The sequence below is a fragment of the Equus przewalskii genome, chromosome 20 (genome assembly GCF_037783145.1).
Source record: "Equus przewalskii isolate Varuska chromosome 20, EquPr2, whole genome shotgun sequence".
NCBI lineage: Eukaryota > Metazoa > Chordata > Mammalia > Perissodactyla > Equidae > Equus > Equus przewalskii.
The window spans coordinates 48,731,439-48,759,197 of record NC_091850.1 but is presented as its reverse complement, the minus strand read 5'-3'; the positions used below and the strand labels follow the sequence as shown (position 1 = coordinate 48,759,197).

The following is a 27,759-nucleotide window of genomic DNA, read 5'->3' as shown; positions in this document are numbered from 1 at the left end:
GGGCTCTCTCAGATGTTTGCCCTCGGAACCCAGTCACCATTCTGTGAGGAAGGCCATACAAGGAGAGGCCTGTGTGGGGAGGAGCTGGGCCCCCAGCCTCCTGCCAGCATCAGCCACCAGACATGTGAGTGAACAAGGCTTCAGATTGTTCCATCCCCCAGCCTCCAAGACCCCAGACATTGTGTAGCAGACAAGAACTGTGGCCACTGTGCCTTGTCCAATTCTTGACTCCCTGAATACATGAGCATAACAGATGGTTGTTTTTCACTATTAAGTTTTAGGGTAATTTATTACGCAGCCATAGTGAGCTCATTTGACATGTGTCAGAATTCCCTTCCCTGTTTTTGGTCAGGGTGGGCCTCAAGAGAGATCCTCCTGGGAGACCTGGAGGGCGGAGGTGAGCGGCAGCCATTTGTAGCTCACAGGTGTTGTCGCTGGTCTGCTGGCTCATTGGCAGGGGGCGGCCACCAGGCCTGCATCTGCTCTTCTGGGCTGGTGTGTGTTTCACTCCATGAGGAAGGGCCAGACTTCTTCAGGTCACCTGTATCATTGAGGTTAGAGGCAATAAGAACCGACGCATGAGCACATGATGGGATCCATTTGTGCTGTGGGTACTGGCTTGTCCTTGCCCCCTTCCGGTTCATAACCATCTTTTCTTCCTGACCACCTGCCCTGCAGATTTCAAGCTCCAGCATCAGACTCTGAGACAACAGCTGTACAGAAGCTGCTTAACCAGTTCCCACAACTGTGTAAGTTCAAATCCTTGTCTATAATATAAAATATATTCCATAAAATGCATAATATAACACAATTATATAACATAAGAATATATAATACATAATATAAAGTGTATAATATATGATATGTGACATGGTAAGTGATATATAATATGTAACATATACACTCGCACACAGGTACATACACACGTGTACGTATATACATTGCCTGGGGTCTGCTTCCTTGATTGAACCCTGATTGATACACATAGCACTCAATAGCTGGGTTTTCTTCTATTTCATTTTATCTCCCTCCCGTTTGTCACCCAACGGCGTGCAGCCACTTGCCTCCGATGATCGCTCACAGCATCCTGCACCTGCTCCCTGTTTACATTAGCATTGCCGCAGTCCTCACCGATTTGCAAAGCTGAATACATCTTGACGATGTAAATAACCGTTGAATGCAAGCTGTGTCTAAGAAGAACTTCCCCAAGTACATAAGAATAGATTGATATCCCTATTGAACCTGGCAAATATTCACATTAAGAAACAGGCTCGCTTCTTTCTCCTCATTCCTTGGATGACTCTTCATCCAACTTTTTAGGCCAAGATGTCTTAGTCTGCTCAGGCCGCCATGACAAAATGTCATAGAGTGGGGGGCTTAAACAACAGACATTTATTGCTCCCAGTTCCGGAGGCTGGAAGTCCAAGATCAGGGTGCCTGAGTGGTCAGTTCCTAGTGAGAGCCCTCTTCCTGGCTTGCGGACTGCCGCCTTCGTGCTGTGTCCTCACATGGCGGAGAGAGGGGCTCTGATCTCCGCATCTTCTTGTAAGAACACTCACCCCATCGTGGGGGGCCCCAACTTCATGACCTCATCTAAATTTAACTACCTCCCAAAGGCCCCGCCTCCAAATACAGTCACATTGGGTGTTAGGGCTTTATCATATGAATTTTGGGGGAACACAAACATTCAGTCCATGACGTAAGATAAGAAACAAATCTGTGAGGACTTCTGATGAAGGATTTACATGTTTACTCAGGGCTGAGTGTGTTGGGAATTTGACCACTGAAAGGTGCACTGCACACTCCACATGTACTGGGAGGGGCAGACGTGAGGGCGATGACCCACAGCTCCTCCGCAGTCCCTGAGGCTGATGTGAGTGGCCCCTCCATCGGTAGTATCTACTTTGCACATAATGGGGACACCATCATATGCTAAGTGAGAAACTTCCTCACCAAGGAGGAGGCCGAGGAAGCCAGGGACACCAGTGGACAGCATACTGATGATTCAGAGTAAAATATGGCAGCCCTTTAAAGAATGACAACCATATTCTCTGCTAGTGGAGGTGCCCTCAAAGAGAGATGTCCTTACACAACCCAATATATTATATCCTTTGTCCCAGATGTAGCACATCCCAAGATGTAGCTCTTAGATGTAGCTCTGAGAATATAAACCAAGTAGGTAGACTTACTCTTTAGGTGCAGGAAAGGCCAGGGAGGGCACCTAAGCACTGACACATTTGGAAACATTGCATGTGACACACGTCTGCCTGGCTTCCAATGGCATGTCTTCCTGCTAGAACTGACCACACCCATGATGGCGTTACACAACTCTCTGGCAACAGTTGGATGCACCAGGTGTGGACACAAGACCTAAGCTGGGCCAATAAGGTTCTTTTTTCTCGGAGTTTTGATTCTCACCAAGAGATATTCAATCTATGTGTGTTACCAGAATGGTGTTATGGACTGAATTGTGTCCCTCCCTTCCCCTCCCCAATTCCTACGTTGAAGCCCTAACCCCCAATGTGACTGTGTTTGGAGACAGGGCCTTTAAGGAGGTAATGAAGGTTAAATGAGGTCATAGCGATGCAGTCCTAATCCGATAGTACTGGTGTCCTTACAAGGAAGGGAAGAGATGCCTGACATTGTAACAGGACCCGGATTCTGTCTCCATTTCTTAACTCTATTTCCTCTGGGTTGGTGCAGTCTCAGATTATGGTGTCAAGGAAGCTGCAGCAGCTCCAGTTTATAACTCCGAAGTCCGAGTCCATGGGGAAGAGAGCATCCTTCCCTCTCTGAAGACTCAGTGTGTGTCATTGCATCTCACTGGCTCTGCTTGTATCATGTGCTTGTAGCTGAGCCAATCCCTGTGGCTGAGGAAAATGTGATACTCTGACTGCGGCTCACCTGAAGCCAGGTGCGGAATCAAGGATTTAGAAAAAGAGGGAAAGTGGATGCAAGAGACAGTCCCAAGCTACCACATATCCTCTCCCCTGGAGCTGTGGTCATGTTCCATCACGCAGGCAGAGAGGCAGAGGAAGCTCTGATGGAAGGAGAGGAAAGACTGCCCCAGCCACGCAGAGAGGAAGGGGGACAGAGAAGAGAGGGCCACCTCCTGGGTTCCTATGGTTTCCCAGGGCCCGCTTCCATCTCTTGTTGAGGCTGGATGCAAACGTGTTCTTTCATAGGGTCTATGAGATCCCTCTATGGCTTGATAGTATGTTCCTTTTTTTTTCTTATATTGTTTCCTCTCAAGGTAGCTTGCACTGTGCCGTGGACTGAATACTTGCCCCTCCAAAATTCATATTGAAATCCTGACCTCGAAGGAGATGGTATTAGGAGGTGGGGCTTTGGGAGGTGACTAGGTCATGAGGGTGGAGCCCTCGGATACTTCAGAGAGATCCCCTGCCCTTCCCCCGCCACCACGTGAGGACACAGCGAGAAGAAGCAGGTCCTCACCGGATAGTGGATCTGCTGGCACCTTGACCTTGGACTTGCAGCCTCCAGCACTGTGAGAAGTAAATGTTTGTTCTTTACTAGCCAGCCAGTCTGTGGTATTTTGTTATAGCAGCAGGAAAGGACAAACACGCATTGGCTTATATTGCTTGTAGCCAATGACATTAATTAATCCAAAGAGCACATCAGAGCTCATACTCTGTGATGGGAAAACAAATGCGACATTCTCAGCCTCAGGAACAGTCTGTCTAATTTGGAAGGAAAAGCCACTAAACTGTGTGCTATAATCTGAGACAGAATACTGGACATTGGTTGTTTTGGTTGGTTGTTTTGGCCCTCAGTATCCTCTCCTTGCCTTGTGGAACCATTGCTCCATCATTCTCCAATGGTGCAATTTGGGTCAAGTTTACACAGTGATTCCATGTGTAAGCTAATCAGCACATTCCTGCTGGTACGAAGGTGAAAGGATGATGGGGCTGGAATCATGGCAGATATCTTGTGAGCACATGGGTCCTGAGCAAGGACTGAACATCAAGGAAGTAGAACTGAGAAATCCAGAGACAGAAGCTCCATCCCAGTGAAATCATTTGAGCATGGATCAAACCATACCTGAAGCAAGGGCTCCTACTGGATTCTTCAGTTTTGCAAGCAAATAAATTCTTTTTCCTTTTCTTAACTTGGTTTGAGTTAGGGTTCTTGTCACTTGCAACAGAAAGAATAACTAATATAGTTATGGGAAATTGGATTTGAGGAAAGGTGTCAGGCAATCTATAAGACAGAAAGACTGAGTTACAGAGACAGGTTCTAAAACTCCACTAGACATGCTTTCTCCTTTCTTTGAAATCATCAAACACTTTGCTTCCACAGTCAATATGGCATATATCACACATTGCCTTGAATTGCAATTACAGTTCTTGTATAGTGGGTACAAATTTCACAGCCATAAAACTCCGGTGTGCAGAAATGTAACTTTCTTTATTGTTTTGTAACTGAGTTTAGTTCACGAGCCCTCATTTCTGCTAATGGCGGAAATCTTGCCAATTCCAGGCAATTCTGTCAATCCTGGTTTAAACTTGGTATCTTTTTGGGGAAATACTTAGTTAATTCAGGATTCCTAATCCCTTCACCTCTATCCTTTTGCCCTACGGGGCAGTCTATGTTCTAGCAAGCATGGCAGGGGGCAGGCAAAATGTCTGGTCTGGACCATGATGGGGACCTCTGTGATCCATCCAACTGAGCTTTGCAGCCACTGCTGCTGGCTCTGTCCACACCCAGCTCTTAGCCCAGCTTCTGGAGACTCAGCCATGCCCTCCATCTGGTCCCCAGATTGGGCTTCCCACAAGGTCCCTCATCTCACAGCATAGTCGTCTTCCCACCATGCACACCAGCTCTCAACTCAGCTCCTGTCGACATCCTACTGCAACATTTGGGGATCCTTGAATTCTCCTCATCCTGCAGGAGTGAGGGAGACCAGAGGATGGGGACATCTCAGCACCTGGGCCTGTGCCCACTTCTGCTCTCATTTCAGTGCTACAACCACCTATGTGGCTCAGGACAGTCGGGGAGCGAGCTTCCACCCAGACTGCTCTGCTCTCGGCAGCAAAGCTATTGGGGAGTGGGAAATTTGATCTCGAGAGTGGGTTCAGGGACTCACCCTCCCCTCCCCTCACTTGCTGTCCTCTTTGTGAGCTCCACAACCTCCACCCAGGAAGGGCTCTCTCTTCACTGTGTGCTGTGGGTCGAGCCAATTGCTCTGGGTCCCCCCAGGCTGGCTCTTGATATGATTTGGAATAATGACAAAAACCCTTTCCTCTCTCACTTGTCTGGATCTTACAATGGGAAATCGTGGTTTCCAAGACCACGCCTCTGCTCTTGATTCCCAGAAGCTGGCCCCAGAGTCCCTGATGGAGAGTCACTGACTGTTCTGGCTGCCTCTTTGGGGCCAGCTCTTCCCCGAAGCCTCACAGTCTGTGTTGGTGGAGGAAGGGCTGCAGGGCAAAAAGGAAAACTGCAAAGCTGAATTGCTAGGAAGGAAAAGCACTTGGGACTCTGTCACAGCGTGATCTGGCTCAGTGAGCTTCGTGACTCCTCCTCCAGCCACGGAAAGCACTGGTCTGGCTCCTCGTTGGAGCATGGGCCAGTCACTGGCAGCTGCCTTTGCTGGCACTTTGACGCTCTTGCAAGGGCCAAATTCCACCCACTGTCCTGAGAAGGACAGCCAGCAGAAGGAACTTTCCGGGCTGTGCATGTGTTCTTTTTCTTTAGGCCAGCTGGCCCCTGGGGGATCACTGTTCATTTAGCCTTTGAATGTTGGCCTTAGTATTTTCTATTAGCCGCTTCCTGCTCGAGGAACTAACACTGAGTTCCCTAGAGAGTCGTCTTGGGGTGCGGTGGCCTCTGTGGTGCTCTAAGTCATCCTCAGTGCTGTGGGTTGAATTGTGACCCCCAAAAAACTCTGTTGAAGTCCCAGCCCATGGAACCTGTGAAAGCAACTTTGTTTGGAAATAGAGCCCTTGCAGATGTAAGTAGTTGAGAACTGAGATGAGATGATACTGGCCTAGGTTGAACCTAAACTCAATGTCTTATGTCCCTATAGGAAGAGGAGAGGACATTCAGAGACAGACACAAAGGAAGATGGCTGCGTGATGCAGAGGCAGAGGCTGGAGGGATGTGTCTACAAGCCAGGGGACCCGCGGATAGTGGAGAACCACCAGAAACCAGGAAGAGGCAGGAAGGACCCGCCCCTAGAGCCCTTGGAGGGGGTGTGGCCCTGCCGACACCTTGATCTTGGACTTCCAGCCTCAAACTGTGAGAAAACAAATTTCTGTTGTTTAAATCACCCTGTTTGTTCTACTTTGTTACAGCAGCACTGGGAAAGGAGTACCCCAGGAACCTCAGCCCAGCCCATTTCCCTCTCCTCAGTCCTAGGGCAGATGTCCTGAAGGCTTGAGACATTGCAGAGATCCAGAGAGAGTGAAAGAGAAGGTGGCCCCCACCCAGGTCCCCTTTACTGTACTGGTTCCCCTGCTGCTCTGAGTCTGGGCTGCTGACGGCTCAGAGCCTCTCTCCTCTCTGAGAATTGCCCTCCATGGAAGGGAAGCTGCTGCACGCAGGAGGTTTGGCATCATCTCTGATGGGGAGGGCAGCCCACAGCTGCCCGACAGACATGGGGATGCTCCCTTGCCTCGAATGGGACTGCTCTGTGATGCTGTTCGTGCTCCAGGGCTCCACGGGTCAGGCTGAGGGCTCTCCGGCGGAGACCACGTCATCCCTTGTCTGCTTCTGCGGCCCTGTCCTCTCCCTCCTCCCTTCTCCTCCAGCCCTCCACTGCCCCCGGGTCCCTGTCTCAGGCTTGGCTTTCAGGGAAGCTGACCTGAGACACCAGATCATGACTCCTGGAGGGCAAAGACTCTTCTCTGTGGATCTAACTGTCTGGATAAGCCATGGCTTAAGGCAGTGATGCTCAGATTTAGTGCCTGGGGACCACCTGCAGAGCTGCTTAAGCACAGCTTCCTGGGCCTAACTCCAGAGATTCTGATTCAGTGAGTCTGGGGTGGGGCTTGAGAATCAGAACTTATAACACCTCCCAGGTGCTGCTGCTGATCCAAGGACCTTGCTTCAAGACTCGCTGGCCTAAGGTGTGCAGAGTGCTGGAAACTCATTTCGTCTTGGCAAGACTGGTGGCCTGCGAGGGCAAGTGTGCCCGGAGAGGTTTGCAGAAATTAATGTGCACGTGGGATTTTTGAGGTTGGCAAAGAATAGAAAGAGTGTGTGATGGGTGGAGTGTTGGTAGAAAGCGAAGAAGCCAGTCTGGTGTGTTTTTGAAGGTTGGTTCCCTGGCCCAGCCTCTCAGCCTGTGTCTGAGCCAGGAGGAATGAACATCTGTGGGCAGAAGCTGTTGGCCTGGAGGTCTCTATGAGACTGAGGGGCCCCCAAAGTCATTCTACTGGGCAAGAAACAAAACTTGACTCAGAAAAGAGGAGTGGGCATTCTCCTGTGTGTCTGTGTGTATGCACCTACATGTGTGTATGCATGTGTGTGTACACCCACATGAGTGTATGCATGTGTGTGCATGTGTGCACACATGTGCAGTACAGCCTTTTTGAGTGCTTTCTGCTTTACCAGAAAAGACAGAGCCATCAACAGCAGCAGCAGCTCTCAACACACTGGCCAAGACCACCCTACCTGACACACACATGATAATCATTTCTACTTGAATTCTTCCTTCTTCCGTAGAGCAATCTATTTTTGTATGAGGGCCCTGGCCTCCTCATTTGGGGTTCCTGGCAATTTTGGGTTTGCTCTTTCCAACCTTGCTCCCCTGCCTGGCAAAGTCCCACGTTTCATCTCTCTCTGCCTTTCCCATGTCAATGACACAGAGGGAAGTTTTGAATCTCCTCCGCTTTCATTGTTCTATTCACCTCTCTCTGATCGTTTGTTTTGTGCTATCAATATTCTACTTTGCAGAGAGGGGATTTGAATTCTTCTGGTTCTTTGTTCACAGACAAACCTGGGCCCAGAGCCACTACATCTCTGCAGCCGACACATTGTTTGCGCTGTGCCATTTGCCAGCAGGTGGCAGGGTGTCCATCCTTCTCGTTTTTATGGTAGATGCTAGGATTGTGCTGCAAGTGCCGATCCATCCTCGTGTGCGCCTTCTTCTCTTATACAAGTCACAAGGAAGATGCTTTAGGTTCAGGGCCTGAGTTAATCACATTTCTGTTTCGGCACATTCTCATCGTCTTTCTGTCTGGGATGCTGCTCCCTTTTCATCAGCTCTCTCTCCATCACCCTGTCGTCCATAGGTGCCTAGTCTAACCTGTTCCATTAGTGTTTGTGTCTGCAGTAGATGCTGATGGCGCCCCACCCAGACCCCTCCCCAGGTGGAGTACCTGGCCCCCTGCCACTGTGAGTGCCAGCTGCTGACAGCTCTAGCTGCTCCATTGTTTGTGCTGCGGGGCGGGGGGAGCTTCCTGGCTGAGTTTAAACGCCCCTGGGGTAGGTGGAGCCCCAGCCTGTGGATGTCTTATAAAGGGTACAAAAGGCCAGCCCCTTGCCTCAAGGTGGGGTGAATGCTGCCAGTGAGGCTCTTCCCCAGAGCCCATATGACTCTTTCTAGACTTTCCCCAAGCCCACATCCTCGCTGAGCTCCCTTCTATCCTGCTTCCTCACCCCCTCCTCCTGAACGCCCTCCCTCAAAGCAGCTCTCACATCTGAATCTGGTCTCAGGCTCTGCTCAGGGACCCAGATTAAGATGGTGTCCGCATAGAATGTGCAGTGTTGCTTTGTGTGTGTGTATTTTAGCTGACTCAAAGAGAGTTGCTCTACCAACTTGTGCCCTTTCTCTGTTTCCACGTAGCACTGTCTACCTGAGATCTATCCTTGTGCTCTGTGTTCACCCAGTCAGCTGCTGCTTTCTGCCACATGCCTATTCTGTGGCGCGTGCCGCAACATTCTGAGTGAGAAACAGAGTGCCTCTTCCTCTGCATGGTCACAGGCAAGACCTCAATGGACACCCTTGTACATGGCCCTTGGGGCCCATGTGGTGATTGCAGGGAGTGGATCCTGAGTCCCACGCATGTGCAGATGTAGCTTCATGGCATCCTACACACTGCTCCCCCAGGGGCACAGCAGCAACATGCACGTGTTCCTGTCTCCCCACATCCTCTCCAACATTGGGGAGGGTCCTCCCTCCCAAGTTTTTCCATTCTGGTGTTGGTTTTCCATTGTTTTGTTTTTGTTTCCATTGTTAGCAACTTTTAGCGTCTCTCCATATACTTGTTGGCTATTTGTGCCTCCTCTTTTGCAAACCACCTACTATTTTTTCCTAATTTAAAGAACTTCTTTGTTTATTCTAGACATTAATCCCTTGTTGTTTTATACAGTGAGACCATCTTGTTTGAGTGGGCCATCTGTCTCTTTTCCTTGTTTATTGCATCCTTCATTGAGCAGAAATCCTTAAGAGCTGCCACCTTATGCTCTCATGGTTGTATGGAGATTTTGATGAAATAGCTCATTTATATTTCACTTGCCCCTTATCACAGTCTTCAAACAGGACTCAGGCGTGAGTCCACAGGGACCTGGGTTAAGGCACACTTAGAGTTACAGAGACCATTTTCACACAAAATCACGCTCACTTTCATACTCCCCCAGAGATCCAGAGTTTGCACCCTGGCCCTCTCTTCCACGAGCTTGAGTTCTTTTTGAGAGTTTTTCAGTCTCTCAAGCACAGGGACCCCAGGTGGGCCACCTCCTTGAAACTTAGAGGTGCCTTGACTCGCTTGAGCTGCACAGAAAACGCGTGTTAGCATGCCAGGCTTGTGCCCACACTACAATGGAAACAATGCGAGTTTAATTCCTCGGCAGACCCTCTTGAGAGGAACTTTTCATCTTTGTGCAACTCAATGGGTCCCCAGTCGTACACTGCTGCTCTTATGGTAAGCAAGCAATATTACAGCAAACACCCAGGTGGATACGCAACGCTGAGCGGCAGCATCCACATTCGGAGGGCTGAGAAGGAAGGTTTTTTATTTAGTGGGGTCCTTTTGGGGCTCCTGGTGGGATCTCAGCAGAGGATTGGGTGCCCCGGTAGGTTGATGCTCTGAGGAAGGAGAATTGAGAGGATGACCACGGTTCCTACATGAATGATGGCGAGAGGCCCACATAGTAGGTTCTCAGGGCAGTGGGCACAGATACTGGGACCTCTTTTTCCTCTGAGCGGGTAGTTCTTCCAAGGCTTAAACCTTAGAAGATGTCTCAAATGTCCCTGAACTCTGTAGTCCTGATTTACAAATTGGAAGAAAAGTGTCTATCAGTGGGGCATCTGGGGTCATGGAGAGGACCCTCCTTGAGTTAATCTTGACTGAAATGGCCAATGAAATGTGATGACTCAAACCTATTGACATAAGGCTTTCTTCTACTCTTCAGTAGCACTTTTTTGTCACTTATGTCGGTGTTTCTGGTCCCACATTTCCGATCTCATGCTAAGTCTTGTCCCAACACCTCCTCTTCCCAGTTTACTGTCCTGTGCCTTATTCTGTACTGATTATTGTGGTGAATCCAATTAGATGTCAGTTCTCGTCCACTATATACTCAAGGCGTGTTTGAATGAAGGCAGGATTTTGACTACCCATTTTAGGATAAGACCTGAATGATGCTTACTAAGGAAAGTCTACAGATCCCTGGATGTCCTTTTCTGCTCAGTTTCACTGGAACATTCACTCTCCTTGATTTGATATGGATAAGCGGTAATTTTGTACTGGCATGATGCTCCAAATAGTGGGGTACCAACCTATTAGTTGTGTGGGTGTTAGTTTTAAGGGTTTCTTAATGAGAATGAGAATTTTTACCCAACTAAACCACTCACTTTGCTAATCTCAGGAATTTTCAGTCTACGTCTATTGTAAATGCATTAAGATCGGTAAGGGATAAGAGCCTAGCAGAACTCTTTTTTTCAAAGCCATGCTGGTCTTTTCTTCTACTTTTCTAGGTTGATGTAGACTGACGTCATAGTGATTCTCCTCCCAGGGTCATTCTTAGCGAAGTAAGTGAATTTATGCACACAACAACCACCCAGGCTACTGGCTATGCCGGGTAGTAATGACCATGGGGGAAGGGAAGAACTCAGGGCTACATTTTTTTTTTTTATTGTGGTAACATCGGTTTAAAACATTATATAAATTTCAGGTGAACATCAATGTATTTTGATTTCTGTGTAGATTGCGTCATGTTCACCACCCAAAGACTAATTATCATCCCTCACTGTGCACATGTGCCCTATCACCCCCTTCTCCCTCCTCCCTCCCTTCTTCCTCTCTGGTAACCACCAATCTAATCTCCATATCTATGCATTTGTTGTTGTTGTTTTATCTTCCACATATGACTGAAGTCATAAGTATTTGACTTTCTCCGTCTGACTTATTTCGCTTAGCATAATACCTTCAAGGTCCATCCATGTTGTTGCAAATAGCAAGATTTCATCCTTTTTTTTCAGGTGTATATCTTTCCAATTTATTTTCTACACAGTTGCAGTGTGCTTTTTAAAAATTAATTAATTAATTTTTTTGTTTGAGTTCATAATAGTTTACATCATTGTGAAATTTCAGTTGCACATTATTTCTTGTCTGTCACCACATAGGTGCTCCCCTTCACCCCCTGTGCCCACCCCCTCACCCTTTTCCCCCAGATAACTACTGAACTGTTCTCTTTGTCCATGTGCTTGTTTATCTTCCACATATGAGTGAAGTCATCTGATGTTTATCTGTCTCAGTCTGGCTTATTTCACTGAGTGTAATTCCCTCCAGGTCTTTCCATGTTGTTGCAAATGGGATGAATTTGTCTTTTTTTGTGGCTGAGCAGTATTCCATTGCATATATATATATAGCACATCTTCCTTATCCAATTATCACTTGATGGGCACTTGGATTGTTTTCATGTCTTGGCTATTGTGGATAGTGCTGCAATGAACATAGGGGTGCATATGTTACTTTGGATTGTTGATTTCAAATTGTTTGGGTGGATACCCAGTAGTGGGATGGCTGGGTTATATGGTAGTTCTATTTTTAGCTTTTTGAGGAATCTCCATACTGTTTACTGTAGTGGCTGCACCAGTTTGCATTTCTACCAGCAGTGTATGAGGATTCCCTTTTCTCCACACTCTCTCCAACATTTGTTATTTTTAGTCTCAGCGATTATAGCCATTTTAACAGGTGGAATGTGGTATCTTAGTGTATTTTTGATTTGCATTTCCCTGATGGTGAATGACGTTGAACATCTTTTCATGTGTTTATTGGCCATCTGTATATCTTCTTTGGAAAATGTTCATATCCTTTGCCCACTTTTGATCAGTTTATTTGCTTTTTTGTTGTTCAGTTGTGTGAGCTCCTTATATATCATGCAGATTAACCCCTTACCAGATATATGATTTGCAAAAATTTTCTTCGAATTGGTGGGTTGTCTCTTTGTTTTGATGGTAGTTTCCTTTGCCTTGCAGAAGCTCCTTAGTCTGATGAAGTCTCACTTGTTTAGTTTTTCTTTTGTTTCTCTTGTCTGAGAAGACACGGTATTGGAAAAGATTCTTTTAAGTTCATTGTCAAAGAGGGTACTACTTATATTATCTTCCGGGAGTTTTATGGTTTCAGGAGTTATCTTCAAGTCTTTGATCCATTTTGAGTTTATCTTCGTGTATGGTGTGAGATAATGGTCTACTTTCATTCTTTTGCATGTGGCTGTCCAGTTTTCCCAACACCATTTATTGAAGAGACTGTCTTTTCTCCATTGTATGTTCTTGGCACCTTTGTTGAAGATTAACTGACTGTAGATGTGTGGTTTTATTTCTGGGCTTTCAGTTCTGTTCCATTGATCTGTGTGCCTGTTTTTGTACCACACTGTTTTGATCACTATGGCTTTGTAGTACGTTTTGAAGTCAGGGATTGTGATGCCTCCAGCTTTTTTCTTTTTTATCAGTATTGCTTTAGCAATTCTGGGGCTTTGGTTGCCCCATATGAATTTTAGGATCCTTTGCTTTATTTCCATGAAGAATGTCATTGGGATTCTGATTGGGATTGCATTGAATCTGTAGATTGCTGTGGGTAGTATGGACATTTTAACTGTGTTTGTTCTTCCAATCCATGTGCATGGAATCTCTTTCTATCTCGTTATGTCATTATCTGTTTCTTTCAATAATGTCTTATAGTTTTCATTGTATAAGTCCTTTGCCTCCTTAGTTAGATTTATTCCTAGGTACTTTATTCTTCTTTTGTGATTGTAAATGGAATTGTATTCTTGAGTTTTCTTTCTGTAAGTTTGTTATTAGAGTATTTTTGTGAGTTGATTTTGTACCCCACAACTTTACTGTAGTTGTTAATTATTTCTAATAGTTTTCTGATGGATTCTTTAGTGTTTTCTATATATAAGATTATGTCATCTGCAAACAGTGAGAGTTTCACTTCTTCACTACCTATTTGGATTCTTTTTATTCCTTTCTCTCGTCTAATTGCTCTTGCCAAAACCTCCAGTACTACGTTGAATAAGAGTGGTGACAGTGGGCATTCTTGTCTTGTTCCTATTCTCAGAGGGATGGCTTTCAGTTTTTGCCCATTGAGTATGATGTTGGCTGTGGGGTTGTCATATATGGCCTTTATTATGTTAAGGTGATTTCCTTCTATCCCCATTTTGTTAAGAGTTTTTATCATAAATGGCTGCTGGATCTTGTCAAATGCTTTCTCTGCATCTATTGAGATGATCATGTGGTTTTTATTCCTCGTTTTGTTAATGTAGTGTATGACATTGATTGATTTGTGGATGTTGAACCATCCCTGTGTCTGTGGTATGAATCCCACTTGATCATGACGTATGATCTTTTTGATGTATTGCTGAATTTGGGTTGCCAAAGTTTTGTTGAGGATTTTTGCATCTAAGTTCATCAGTGATATTGGCCTGTTGTTTTCCTTTTTTGTGTTGTCCTTGTCAGGCTTTGGTATCAGAGTGATATTGGCCTAGTAGAATGTGTTAGGAAGTATTCCATCTTCCCTAATTTTTAGAATAGCTTGAGAAGGATAGGTATTAAATCCTCTGTGCAAGTTTGGTAGAATTCCCCAGGGAAGCTGTCTGGTCCTGGGCTTTTATTCCCTGGGATGCTTTTGATTACTGTTTCAATCTCTTGACTTGTGATTGGTTTATTCAGATTCTCTATTTCTTCTTGATTCAACTTTGGGAGGTTGTAAGGTCTAAGAATTTATCCATTTCCTCTAGATTGTCCATTTTTTTGGCATATAGTTTTTTGTAGTATTCTCTTATAATCTGTTATATTTCTGTGGTATACATTGTTATTTCTCCTCTTTCATTTCTAATTTTATTTCTCTGAGCTTTCTTTCTTTTGTTCTTTGTAAGTCTGGCTAGGGGTGTGTCAATTTTATTTATTTTCTCAAAGAACCAGCTCTTTGTTTCATTGATCCTTTCTACTGCCTTTTTTTGTTTCAGTAGCATTTATTTCTGCTCTGATTTTTATTATTTCTCTCCTTCTGCTGACTTTGGGGTTGTTTGTTCTTCTTTTTATAATTCGATTAGGTGTAGTTTGAGATTGCTTATTTGGGTTTTTGGTTGTTTGTTAAGATGAGCTTGTATTGCGATGAATTTCCCTCTTAATATGGCTTTTGCTGCATCCCATGTGAGTTGGTATGGCATGTTTTCATTTTCATTTGTCTCCAGTTGTTTTTTGATTTCTCCTTTAACTTCTTCAATGATCCATTGGTAGTTCTATAGCACGTTGCATAGTCTCCACATCTTTGTCCTTTTCTCATCTTTTTTGTTGTAATTAATTTCCAGCTTCATAGCATTGTGATTGGAAAAGATGCTTGTTATTATTTCAATCTTCTTAAATTTATTGAGGCTTGGCTTGTTTCCCAGCATATGATCTATTCTTGTGAATGTTCCATGCGCACTTGAGAAGAATGTGTATTCTGCTGTTTTTGGATGGAGTGTTCTATATATGTCTCTTAAGTCCATCTGGTCTAGCTTTTCATTTAATTCCACTGTTTCCTTGTTGATTTTCTGTCTGCATGATCTATCCATTGATGTGAGTGGAGTGTTGAGGTCCCCTACCATTATCGTGTTATTATTAATGTCTTTTTTTAGGTTTGGTAATAGTTGCTTTATGTACTTTGGTGCTCCTGTGTTGGGTGCATATATATTTATGTGTTATTTCTTCTTGATGGAATGTCCCTTTTATCATTATATACCGCCCCTCTGTGTCTCTTTACCTGTCTTATCTCGAAGTCTACTTGTCTGATATGAGTATTGCAACACCTGCTTTCCTTTGCCATTAGCTTGTAGTATCATCTTCTACCCCTTCACTCTGAGCCTGTGTTTGTCACTGGAGCTGAGGTGTGTTTCCTGGAGGCAGCATACTGTTGGGTCTTGTTCTTTAACCCATCTCACCACTCTGTGCCTTTTTATTGGAGAATTCAATCCATTTATGTTTAAGGTGATTATCAATATATGAGGGCTTAATGCTGCCATTTTATCATTCACTTTCTGGTTCTCCTGCATTTCCTTTGTTTCTTATCCTGTGTATTTTGGTCTACAAGTTGAGTTATGTAGTTTTTTATGCTATGTTTCTTTGTTTTCTTCTTATTTATTATTTGTGTCTCTGTTCTGCTTTTTTGTTTAGTGGTTACCCTGAGGTTTGTGTTCAAAATCTCGTGGATAAGATAGTCCCTTTTCTGATGGCCTCTAATTTCCTTAGACTAAATCAATTCAGTCCCTTTCCTCTTCCCCTCCTAAGTTGTTTTTCTCACATCTTATTCCATCTTGTGTTATGAGTTTGTGGTTAAAATGACAAGATTATCTTTGTTTTTGGTGTTTTCTTTTCCTTTGTCTTTAATGTTATACTTGAGTATTTGCTATCCTGCTCTGATTCTGTCTACGTATTTAACTCCTTACTCCATGCTTTGTAACCCCTATCTCCCTTTATTTTTTCCAAGTATGAGGGCCTTCTTGAGGATTTCTTGTGTGTGGGGGGTTCTCATGGCTATGAACTCCATTAGCTTATGTTTGTCTGGGAAAGTTTTTATTCTCCATCATAGCTGAAGGCTATTTTCACTGGATAGAGTATTCTTGGCTGAAAGTTTTTGTCCCTCAATGATTTGAATATGCCATTCCAGTCTCTCCTAGCCTGTAAAGTTTCTACAGAGAAATTTGCTGAAAGCCTGATGGGGGTTCCTTTGTAGGTTATTTTCTTCTGCCTTGCTGCCCTTAGTATTCTTTCTTTGTCATTCAGTTTTGCCAGTTTTACTACTATACGCCTTGCAGTAGGTCTTTTTACATTGACATATTTAGGAGATCTGGCAGCCTCTTCCACATGGATTTCCTTCCTTAGGTTTGGGAAACTCTCCACTATTATTTCTTTGAACACATTTTCTGCTCCATTCTTCTTCTCTTCTCCTTCTTGAATACCTATAATTCTTATGTTGCATTTCTTAATTGAGTTGGATATTTCTCAGAGACTTTCTTCATTTATTTTTAGTCTTAGTCCTCCCTCCTTCTCTATCTGGAGCATTTCAACATGTCTGTCTTCAATTATGCTGATTTGCACCTCTAGGATGTCCACTTGAGTGTTCAGGGAATCCATATTTTGTTTTATTTCTTCCATTGTGTCTTTCATCTCTAATATTTCTGATTGGTTCTTCTTTATAGTTTCAATCTCTTTTGTGAAGTAGCTCCTGAACTCACTGAATTGTTTCTCTACATTCTCTTTTACCTTGTTGAATTTTTTTTGATGATAGCTATTTTGAATTCTTTGTCATTTAGAGTACATATTTCTGTGTCCTCAGGACTGATTTCTGGGTATTTGTTATTTTCTCTCTGGTCTGGAGATCTAATATAATGTTTGATATTGCTAGAGGGAGTGGGTCTGTTCTTTCACATCCTGGTGTTATTTGGTCACAGTTACTGCCTATCACCACTGGGTGGAGGTCAAGAACCACATATTCTGAGCCCTCTGCTTTCAGCTAAAATCCCAGGGGCTGGAGCCGTGCTGAGTGGGTGGGGGGAGGGGTGCTTTCTCCTGTGTGCACTTGGGCTTTCTCGCTCTGCTCTTGCTATCTGCTCTCCTGGGGTGTTGGCTTGATATGGTCACCTCTACAAAAGCTTTCACCCTAGTAGAGGGCTTCCCTATAGGCTGCAAGGGCCCTTGGGAGTCCTTAATGTTAGCATGAACAACCATCCTTTCACCTCTTCCTTCCCTCTTGGATCCTCCTGCGGTCCCGAGCACAGTCTTTAGGGGAGAGAGTGAAGATTTCTCTTACCCCATTCCACCTTCTCTGAGAGGAGCTTCAGTCTCTCTGCCCTCTGTCATATGGATGTGTGGGTCTCTCTGATGTTTTTTGTGTTGTGTTTGGATGTCCTCTGTTGGATTACGGATGTTTTCTTTGTTGTACACTAGGGGGCAAAGATTTCTGAGAGACCTCACTCTACCATGATGCTTACATCACTCTTGGCAAGATTTCATCTTTTTTTTGGCTGAGTAGTATTCCATTGTGTATATATACCACATTTTCTTTATTCATTCATCCATTGATGGGCTCTTAGGTTGTTTCTCAGTCTTGGCTATTGTGAATAATGCTGCAATGAACATAGGGGTGCAAATATTGTTTTGAATTTGTGTTCTTTGGATAAATACTCAGAAGTGGAATAGCTGGATCATATGGTAGTTCTATTCTTAATCTTTTGAGGACTCGCCATACTGTTTCCAGTGTCTGCACCAGTTTGCACTCTCAAGGTGGGGTCTTCTGCAAAACCCAGAGGCACTGCTGAAATCCAGACTCCTGGGTCTTGAGTCTCCTGAGTTAGGGGTGACGTGGAGATCTGAATTTTAACAAGCATCTCAGGTATGATTTGAGTACAGTTAGATTAAAATGCATTGATTGCCTACTGTGTTGCTGGTGCACTTATATATTATCTCATTTAATTCTGTAACTATCCTATGTGGGAAACATTTCTAACTTTATTTTACAAGGTGGGCAATTACAATTTCTGATCATGAGCTGTCTTAAATCCTGGGTGCCTGTAAGAGGTGAAACAAGTTTGTCAAATCTATATCTGTCCCTCTACCAAGCCCTCAGCCTTAAGAATAAAATCTACAGGAGAATCTACTCTTTCAAGGCAAGAAGGACTGGGCTGGCCTAATGGCCAAGTGGTTGAGTTTGCATGCTCCACTTCTGAGGCCTGGGGTTCACCAGTTCAGATCCTGGGTGCCACATGGCACCATCCATCAAGCCATGCTGTGGCAGTGTCCCTCATAGAAGAAGTAGAATGACTTACAACTAGGATATACAACTATGTACTGGGGCTTTGGGTAGAAAAAAATAAAACAAAAGAAGATTGGCAACAGATGTTAGCTCAGGGCCAATCTTCCTCACACACACAAAAAAGAGAAAGAAAAAAAGTAGTCAGCTTTCAAGGCAAGAAGGATTTTCAGGCATAAGACTGGATGTTAGGGACGTCTTTGTTTCTCTCACCTGAAAAGCCGAGGATTCCCATAGTGAGAATCCTGTTTATAATCTGTCAGTCAGGAGAGGCTCAATTAGCTGCTATAACAAACACCATGTAGAATCTTAAAATCACAAAGGTTTATTCCTCACTCATGTTACATGTCCATTGTGGGTTTGTAGGTAGGTTCTGCTTAACATAGTCATTCAAAGACCCAGTTAACATAGCATTGCTGTTCTGGAAAGTTGCCAGTTGCTGTGAGTGACTCAGGAGGGTCTTGGACTGCCAATCACATGCTTCTGCCCAGTGATGACACTCGTCACTTCTATTCAGAAACTATTGATCAGAATGTCATGTGGCCTTACCCATGTCCACGAGAGAGCCAGGAAGCACAATTCTACCACATTCCCAGAAGCACTAATGACCGCTTATGACCAAGTGAGGCAAGTTAGGCTGAGTCATTCAAATTTTAATAGTTTATTCATCATGAGTTCTTTTCTTACATCTATTTTTAATATTAGAAAGATTGCATTAAGACATGATTTATCTCGATTACTGAGTTTTGTGACATCTCTATAAATTTAATAGCAAGTCCAATCTTTGCTACAAGTGGAGGATAAAGAGAATCAGAATTTTGGGTGAAATTTTGTTTTCGTGTTAGAACTGTAGAGAAAAGCAATATTTAGAATTAAGGGCATAGTTGACATCTACTCAAATAATCACAGAAAAGGAAAATAGTGAGAAACACAGTCTAAGAGGAAAGAGAAGACCCAGAGAAGGTCAATTTGAGATTGAGATTCCCGAGGCCCATGCTGCCCAGATTCCTTATTTTGGCAGCATTGTGTAGGAAGCCTCTTGTGTTCAATTTCCCCAATGACCTTCCAAGTACATTATAAAGACAATTAAAACCTGTATCCCAGAACCACAGTCTTCAGTGAATGGGCTAAGGTTAATCAGTGTAAATTGAATGAAACAGCTTGTTCAAGTGAAATCGATTGAAAGCTTGATGAGCAAAAATGGAAACTTTGGCCACCAGTCTTTACTTCCTTTCCTGAGAGTCAGATTTTTAAAAGTACTACTAGAATCCCACGGAAGCTTCTGTAAGACGCCAAAGAAGTTGAAATGGGTATAGACCTAGGATATTTTCCACTTATCGAACTGTAAATATATAGCAATTTAACCTATTTTTATACTTGGTATGCTTTTTCTTTTAGCCAGTGTCTCCCAAATTTTCTACCTATGTGGATCTCACGTGAGTGCGAATCTATAAAATTGACCCAGATTCTCTCTCAGCAGTAGAATTGAACCTTTTTTCCTACGTGCCTTGTAAGACACATCTCTGAACTTGCCTGATGAAACTGAAAAGAGGACTTCTTCAAAGACCTGAGCTGTACGCTAAACGTGTTTCTACTTTGAACATCAGTGGAAAGTACACCTAAATCTGGGGTGAAAGTGAGGGAATCTTCTTGGCCATGACATTGCTTTAATCTTGGTATTTTATATTCTTTCTAAAACCCCAGCATCGCTAGAGCATCCGCACAATGGATACAGTCACTACATAATTACCTATGAAAATAAGAAAGCCCAGGTTTTTGAGAAATTTTCTTGATAAGATTCTTGATGCACAGTGTGTTATTCTCTGAAGAATGCTCTTTGCTGTTTGAAATCAAGTTTTCTTAGGAACTTGTTCATATGGTTCCCTTCTGTATCCTCAGCAGAATGACCTGGGAAACAAACTTGACTACAGCTGGCAATCACTTAGTGCTACGTTAGCCAATCATAGCTAGTGGGCTAGCTTTCCCCATGGGCTCCCTCGGAATAATTAGGTCTTAGAGAGATGCATTAATATCTGTTCCCTGGGTTCAAACTTACTAATAGGGCTGTGGGCTCTTAGGGAAAGAGTCATTAAAATAGTAATGACAAGTGCTAGCTACTCTAGAAGGATAGTCCAGGTGAAGAAAGAGCATAAAGAAGAGGTTCCCCTCTTGGGTTACCAGTTATTGGAGAATGTATCAGTCACATCTGGACAGGGTTTTGAAGGATGAGCAAGAGTTCTTTAGGAGGAAGGACTATTTTTTCAGCTCTGTGAGCCCATGGTCAGCAACCTTGACAGCTAAGGCTTGTCTGAGACCTTCAGATGATTGCCGCCTCACACCTGTCCTTCCTTGTCTGTAAGCAAAGATGGGAGTCCCTGGATGTTCAAGTCACCCCCACCTCCCACAAGGACGGCGCATAGCACAAAAACCAGTCTCCTTTGCTGAACAGTGGGACAAACCCTGAGGGACAGTGTGCGCTCCAGAGCCCCCTGGGAATCAGACTGAGTCTGGGAACTTTGCTTGGCTTCTGCTCCTCCCCCATGGGCCCCGCCCACCTCATTATGGGTTCCCGCGGAGCCATTGCACCTCAGTGATCCACTTATACCTGAATCCTTGGCTCAGGGTTTCCCGGGAGAATCCTCCCTCAGACGGTATGTATCCGAACAGGAACTCTGTGAGGGCCCCCAGCAGCTGCGTATTTCAGAATCATAAATATTTGATCAAATGAGTTCATACTGCACGTGAAAATACTTTGTAAAGTGTTAAGTCATTTACTATGTTAGCAATTATATTATGTTCTGAATTTGTAATTGTCTCTCAAAACAGGCCTTGAGAAAACGTTCTCAGCGTCGCTTTATCCTCCTCCTGCGGCTCATCAGCATCCTTAACAACATTCCTCGTCCGCGCAAATGGGGAAGTGGAGGTGCAAAGGGAAATAGACGGCTTAAATCGACGAAGCTCTCCCTTTACTCTGATTCATGGTTTTCATTTGGCCCATTGGACCTTTTCTGGCGCTTGTATCTTAAGACTTCGCTTACTATCGCAGCGTTATTTATTTTATAAATCCACCTCCTTAAACCCAGTGAAAACCAATTTTTCAAAGCAGCCTTTTCCATTTCGTGAATATGAAAAAAAAAAAAAAGAAAGAAAAGGTGGTAAATCAGAAACTGCTTATCTCAGATACTTATTTTATCTTTCCAGCACCGGCCCTTAGAGATCAGGGGCAAGAATCAGATAGAGCCCCTTGCTCTTTCGGGAGTCTTCCACCACTTACGTAACAACCCGGCTGCCATCGAAGGTGGTTGCAGACTGGCCACCGGCTGAATTGAATGCTTTCCTTCGCTGTAGTCCATTTGACTCAGGCTCAATAAGCCATAAAAAAAAGGATCCTCTGCCAGTCTGACAGCCTCTGCTTCAGAGAGGTAAAGTCAATGGGAAAAGCTACGAGATGATTCTCCTTTTGTTCGGTTTATTTGGAGGAATTATGCTCTGAATTAGCGATCCATTTTAGGGGGAAGGTGGGTAGAAACTCAGAAACTCAGGCCATTTATAGAATTTCCTTGAGTTTAAAATAACAATTACTCTAAACTTTTTCCTTCCTTCCTACCTTCCTTCCTCCCTGCCTTCCTCCCTCCCTTCCTTCCTCTTTCTTTCCTTCCTTCCATCTTGAGTTTGACTACAGCTTTACAATTCGTCGGAAGTTTGGTGTGAATTAAGAAATGAACTTATAAAAATTTTAAAATCAATTGGAAGCACAACTCCATAAAGTCTCCTAAAAGCCGTCTGTGCCGCTGCGTATCTGCTGGCAACAGGAGCGTCAAGGGCTTGTGTTTCAGGAGAGAGCAAGTGCTGGCCCTTCGACGGCGAACTCTCGGACTTTGGGCACATTTAATCCTATGAATCTCAGTTTCCTCTGATGGAAAGAGGAGATAATTCTCCCTCTGGTGCCGGCTGGTAGAAAGGAAAGAGATAATGTTCTGGCATGGAAACTAGCACATAACAAGGGTTTAATAAATGATAGGCATTATCGTTAGACAAACTTGCATAAACAAAGACATTAAGGCTGGAAATAGGAAGGGAAAAGGAAATCTTCTGGGAAAGATGGGATGTAAAAAGAGATGCTGTTTTCGAAGGGGCCTTGAAATGGTTTCTTTGAGTCTGTTTTAGGGAGAGAACTGCGAGTGTGGCTATGGGTGGGTGGAGGGGTGGGGCTGATGGACCAGGGCCAGATGAGACGGGGGTGATTATTTGGTGAGGGGTGAGACGTCAACCACAGGGTGTTGGGGCAATCTCCCCACTGTACCTGAGGTTTCCCTTTAGCAATGCCCGGCTGAACTGGACCAAAAAGTGGGAGTCAACACTAACAACAACGATTTTCATCTCAAATGCAGCTTTCTCCCCCCTTCAGTTCCTCCTCCCCCTTCTTCTTTGTATAACACTCTAGTTTAGGGAGGAATTTCTGAAATAGTTCTCCCTGTCAAAAATAGAGTCAACAAGTACTCATTGGAGCTTGGTAAGCAGACAGTCTTCCCGAGGCCAGGATACTGGTTTTGTCGTTGTTTCATTTTTGTGATCTTGTTCCATCCTGTCTGCAGTCAGAGATTGGTATCTGAAAAGGCAGATTATGTTATGTGGCCTGTGGTGTGAAAATTTAGGGACAGTCTTGGTGTCTTGAGCTGGAGGCAAGAACAATAAAGACCTGGGAAGATGAAAAGGTGCAGGAGAAGGAGCTTTGTTCCATGTGCAGAAGCTGCATTGAAATGAAAACTCTTGCACAAACGTTGACACATGCATGTTCTGATCCTCACGGTGGATGTCATAGTGGATTATTGGCGGAGCGAAGTTTTTGGCCAATTTCTTCCTTAAACCTCACTTTGCACACACCACCCTGCCTCCCTTTTGTAAAAATCAAAGCCTTTCCAGAAGGATCCCCTTCTAGAAACTCACATGTCCTCATTCCTTATGGAGAAATTTTCAAATACTAAAATACCCATCAGAGAGAGAAGGAGAGACAACTTGGAAATTAACCACCCAAAAAATGGTAAAAATTCATCACTAGAAAGTCTGGCTTTTTAAGCCTCTCTCTTTCCTGGCTTCAACTTTTTAAACGAGAAGTTGAAACATGGGGATTTGAAAGGAGATGCACAAACTAAGTTGGGAGGGAATCCTGGAGTGTTTATGCACCCCCTTGTTGCACTTGAGAAAATATCTTGAATGAATGGATATATGTTACGGCAAAAGATCAATTAGGGTTAGTATTGTAAACTAGACAATTATTAGCACTCCTCAAGTTGATCTATTCTATCAAATTGAGAGTAATTTCAGGAATGTACAACTGCTTAATTCACACATATTTGAAAATTTTGTGCTTATTTCTCATTAACCTATAGTGCAAAAAGTAATAAACCAAGGAGATCCCAGTCTGAACATAGGTGATATTAGTTGATATTTAAAAATAGCCTCGTGAAGACCCCCATTTATTAACAATCTACCCTATCACAGACATTGGCTAAAGTTTGATCTTGAGTCATAGTGTGTACATATTGATTGATGAACCTGTGTTGGATTGTTTCCTGAGCAGAGAAATTGTTTGCAGCAGCAGAATTCATTCTCCAGATTCCAAAACTTTCCATCCAGAGTGCAGGAATGGCAGTGGTGGTGAAGGTAAGGAGCCACACGAATAAAATCCCCGTCATGGGAAAATGGGCAGCGTGGTCCCGCCCGAGCCCCATCTTGTGCGTTTAGTTTCCATCGGATGCTTGCATTCTCCATGTGGCAAGGCTTTGCCAACATATTCGTGTCTAGGAAGAGTGGACCTTTTCCTTCTAGCACTTGAAAATCTTATGTGTTAATTTCCCATGAATGTCATAATAAATTACCACAAATTTAGTGGCTTAAAATGAAGCAAATTTATTCTTTTACAGTCTGGAGGCCAGAAATCGGAAATGGGTTTGGTGGGCTGAAATCAAGGTGTGGTTGGACCACACTCCCCTCTGGAGGCGTAAGGAAGAATCCACGTCTTTGCCGTTTCCAGCTTCTAGCGGCCACCTGTTTTCCAACTGCTTGTGGCTTTGTGGCTCCTTCCTCCGTTTTCAGAGTCTGTTACTCCAATCCCTGCTCTGTGGTTACCTCGCCTGCTCCTCCACTGTCAAATCTCCCTCTGCCTTCCTCTCACAAGGTCACCTGTGATTACTGTTGGGGCCCACCCAGATAATCCACATAACATGCCCATCTCAAGACCCTTTACTTAATCACATCTGCGAAGTTACTTTTGCCACATAAGGTAACATTCGCAGGGGCCAGGGACTAGGATTTGTATATCTTTGGGGGCCATTATTCAGCCTACCACATCCTAGAATGCAAATTATTAAATTTGAATATGATCAACACAATGTTGTTTTTAAAAACAAGTAATTTTAGAACATTTTACATTTTGTTTCGTTAAATCTTTTCAACTAAGAAAATAATATGCTTGTGATAAAAAAAAAAATTCAAGCAGTACAAAAGACTTGCAATGAAATGGGAATGGGCCTTTCGCTCCAGGCTGAGTTGGCTTGGTAGCCAAATGATCACCTTACTCCAGCCCCAGACTTTTCCCCAGGACTGACCATAGTTACCTGTTTCTTGAGTGTCGTTCCAGAAAGTTTCTACACATATAATATATATTTTTTAACACAAATAGAAAATGCTATACATGTTGTTCTGTTCTTGAACTTTCCAGTTCCTGTATCTTGGCACCCTTTCCTTATCAACACAACCCATTTTATCTTATTTCTTTTAACTGATGTGTGGTATTTTGTTGAATGGCTGTACCATAATTACTTTACATATTCCTTTTTAAAAAAGATAAACATTTTGATTATTTCCAGGATTCTCTCTGCCATTACAATGTGATCTATATTATTGTGTGTATATTTCTTTTGCTGTATATACCAATAGTCTGGTTATTGCTGAGTAGCATTCCATTAGATGAATATACTGCAATTTGCTTTTCTTTTTTCCCTGTTAATAGACATTTGATTGTTTCTAGTTTTGGGCTATTATGAATAAAGCTGCTATAAACATTTGAATAGAAATCTTTGTGTGAACATGTTTTCATTTCTCTTTGGTACATACTAGGAGTAATTGAAATTGTTAGGTCATGGAGTTTGTGTATGGTCAGCTTTGGTAAATCTGTCAAATAGTTTTCAAGAGTGGCTGTATAAACTTGCTCACCAACCAGCACTGTGTGAGAGTTCCAGTTATTCCACATTTTTGCCAACACATGCTATTGCATCTTTTCCACATTAGCCATTCTTGTGGATGTGTAATTATATTTCATTGTACTTTCAATTAGCATTTCCCTAGTCACTAATGAGTTTGAGTGGTTCTTCATATGTTGATTGGCCTCTTGGTTGTCCTCTTAATGAACTAATTGCATATTCACATCTTTTTCTTATTGTATGTTGGTTTACCTGTCTTGTTCTTATTGATTTGAAGGAGCTCTTTACATATTCTGGATAAAAAAACTTCTTTATCAAATACATGCATTGAAAATATTATCTCCCTCTCTGTGAGTTCCTGTTTACTCTCTTAATGGTGACTTTTAATGAACAAAAGTTCTTAATTTGAATCTATTCCAGTTTATCAAACTTTTCCTTGATGGTCAGTGTGTTTTGTGTTAAAATTTTATGAAATCCTTGCCTATTTCAAGATCAGACAGATATTCTTTTGTGTGATCTTCTAGTTATGTAACTACCTAGATGTGATTTTTGTGTATGGTGTGAGAGGCTGACATTCACTTTTTAAAAATATGACTCTTTGGTTGACCCAGGACCATTTATGAAAAGGATCCTCTTTTTCTCATGACTCTGCAGTGTCACCTCTGTTATGAATCAAGTGAACACATATCTGTGGGTCTGTTTCTGTATCCTCTATTCTGTTTTACTGTATGTAATTTGACTTAAGAAAAATAAAGAATCACGATCTTTCTTGCAACTGAGTGCCTTGGAGCAAATTTGTACCTTTATGACAACTCTGTTTTGGTCGGAACCTGCCTAAAGAGTATTCTGAGTACTTAACTTTGTTCCTTTCAGTCAGATGAAGTGTTTAAGTTAATCCTAATCAGGTCCCCTCTCCTTTTTCCAGGTCTTAGGAGGAAATAACAGCTTTGGGGTAGACTGCCCTGTGAAAGCTTGTTCTGGAGAGAAATGAGCGGTGGGCCTGTTCTGGAAGGGGGTCCTCCAGTGGGTGTTGGCCTGTCTCCACAGCCTTCCTCTTCTATTATGTCCCAGCATACTTCTCCTTGGCTCAAGATAACCTTGCTGTTTCTCCAAGCCATCTTCAAAACCCCGTCTGCTCCTTTCATCTTGGCTCATTCTGGTGCCCTCTCCTCCGCTTTTGGTCTATAACAAAGTTTATCCTCTAGTCTGGTATCTTCTAGAAAGCCTCTCCAGTCCTGTCAGCCTTATTGATCTTCCTCTCCTCTGAACGCTATAGCTGCTATTATTTCTGAATCCCTTGTTGTGGCCTTTGTATCTTTACTAAATATTTCAAAGGTGCTTGTCTTGCGTCTTGAGCTAGAAGCCCAGCTCTGCAGGAGGTCAGAGCTCCTGTCTTACTCAAAGCAGTTGCTCAATAAATATTTCATCCTAGATGAAGGGCAGAGTGAGCACGGAGGCAGGGAAGTGGAGGGCAAGGGCAGTGATGTGCTTTGATGCCAAGGAGCAGAGAAAGGGCCTCTGCGTCAGGGGACTCAGAACCCCCTCTGCGTGTTGGGTGCCCAGAGGTCCTATCCCCGAACGTTGGTGTCAGCTCACTGAGATCTTCTCTAAACCCTCGCTTCATGTTTCCAAGCGTTTGAATCCGAAGAGACAGCAGCTCTCACTTGGGGCCGAGTGGGGTCTGGTCAGGGTGAGGAGAGAATGACTCTATTCTCAGTCAGAACTTCTTGTTTTTCAGCTGAAAATGGAAGCAACACTGACATTCTCCTTAAATGTGAGAGTGAGTTTTCGACCAGGGAAGCTTGAGAATGTGAAGGACGGGTCCAGACACCGCCATCTCCAGGATGCTGGAAGCAGCTACACCTGCATAAACAAACTCGCACACCTGCTGGATGGGGCGTCCTTTAAATAGACATTAAACGGGATTGGCGTGATGTGCCTTCGAAGTCACGTCGTGATTAACTGCACCTGTGGCTGATGTACTCACAAAAGCTGTCGAGTTGCAGGTAAAGGGAGACGAATATGGAAAGACATTCTGGTTGTTTGGGGATCTTTGTCACTTGCTCCTGACAGATGTTTTTGGGTTTTTGCCTCTGGGTCTTGACAGATGTTCTCCACTTAACTTCCCTGAGGTTTCTGGCAGATTGGAAGGAATGATCTGTAATCTTTTTTCCCTTTTTAAAAACATTTTCTGAGACTTGAAAATTTGAGAACATAAATATTGCCGCCCCAGTCTCCTCTTATTTGGTGATTTCTAACAAGTGTCCAGTGTACAAATAAAACCCTTAGTCTGGTTTTCA

General features: G+C 43.6%; 1 long non-coding RNA gene across 1 annotated transcript; it reads left to right on the top strand.

Annotated features, from left to right (window-relative positions):
- On the top strand, window positions 1-27,759 carry LOC139077974 (uncharacterized). The gene is made up of 7 exons (XR_011530647.1): window positions 1-124; window positions 679-749; window positions 6,050-6,261; window positions 21,084-21,180; window positions 21,459-21,679; window positions 23,839-23,921; window positions 27,198-27,759. It is a non-coding gene; the product is annotated as an uncharacterized lncRNA (long non-coding RNA).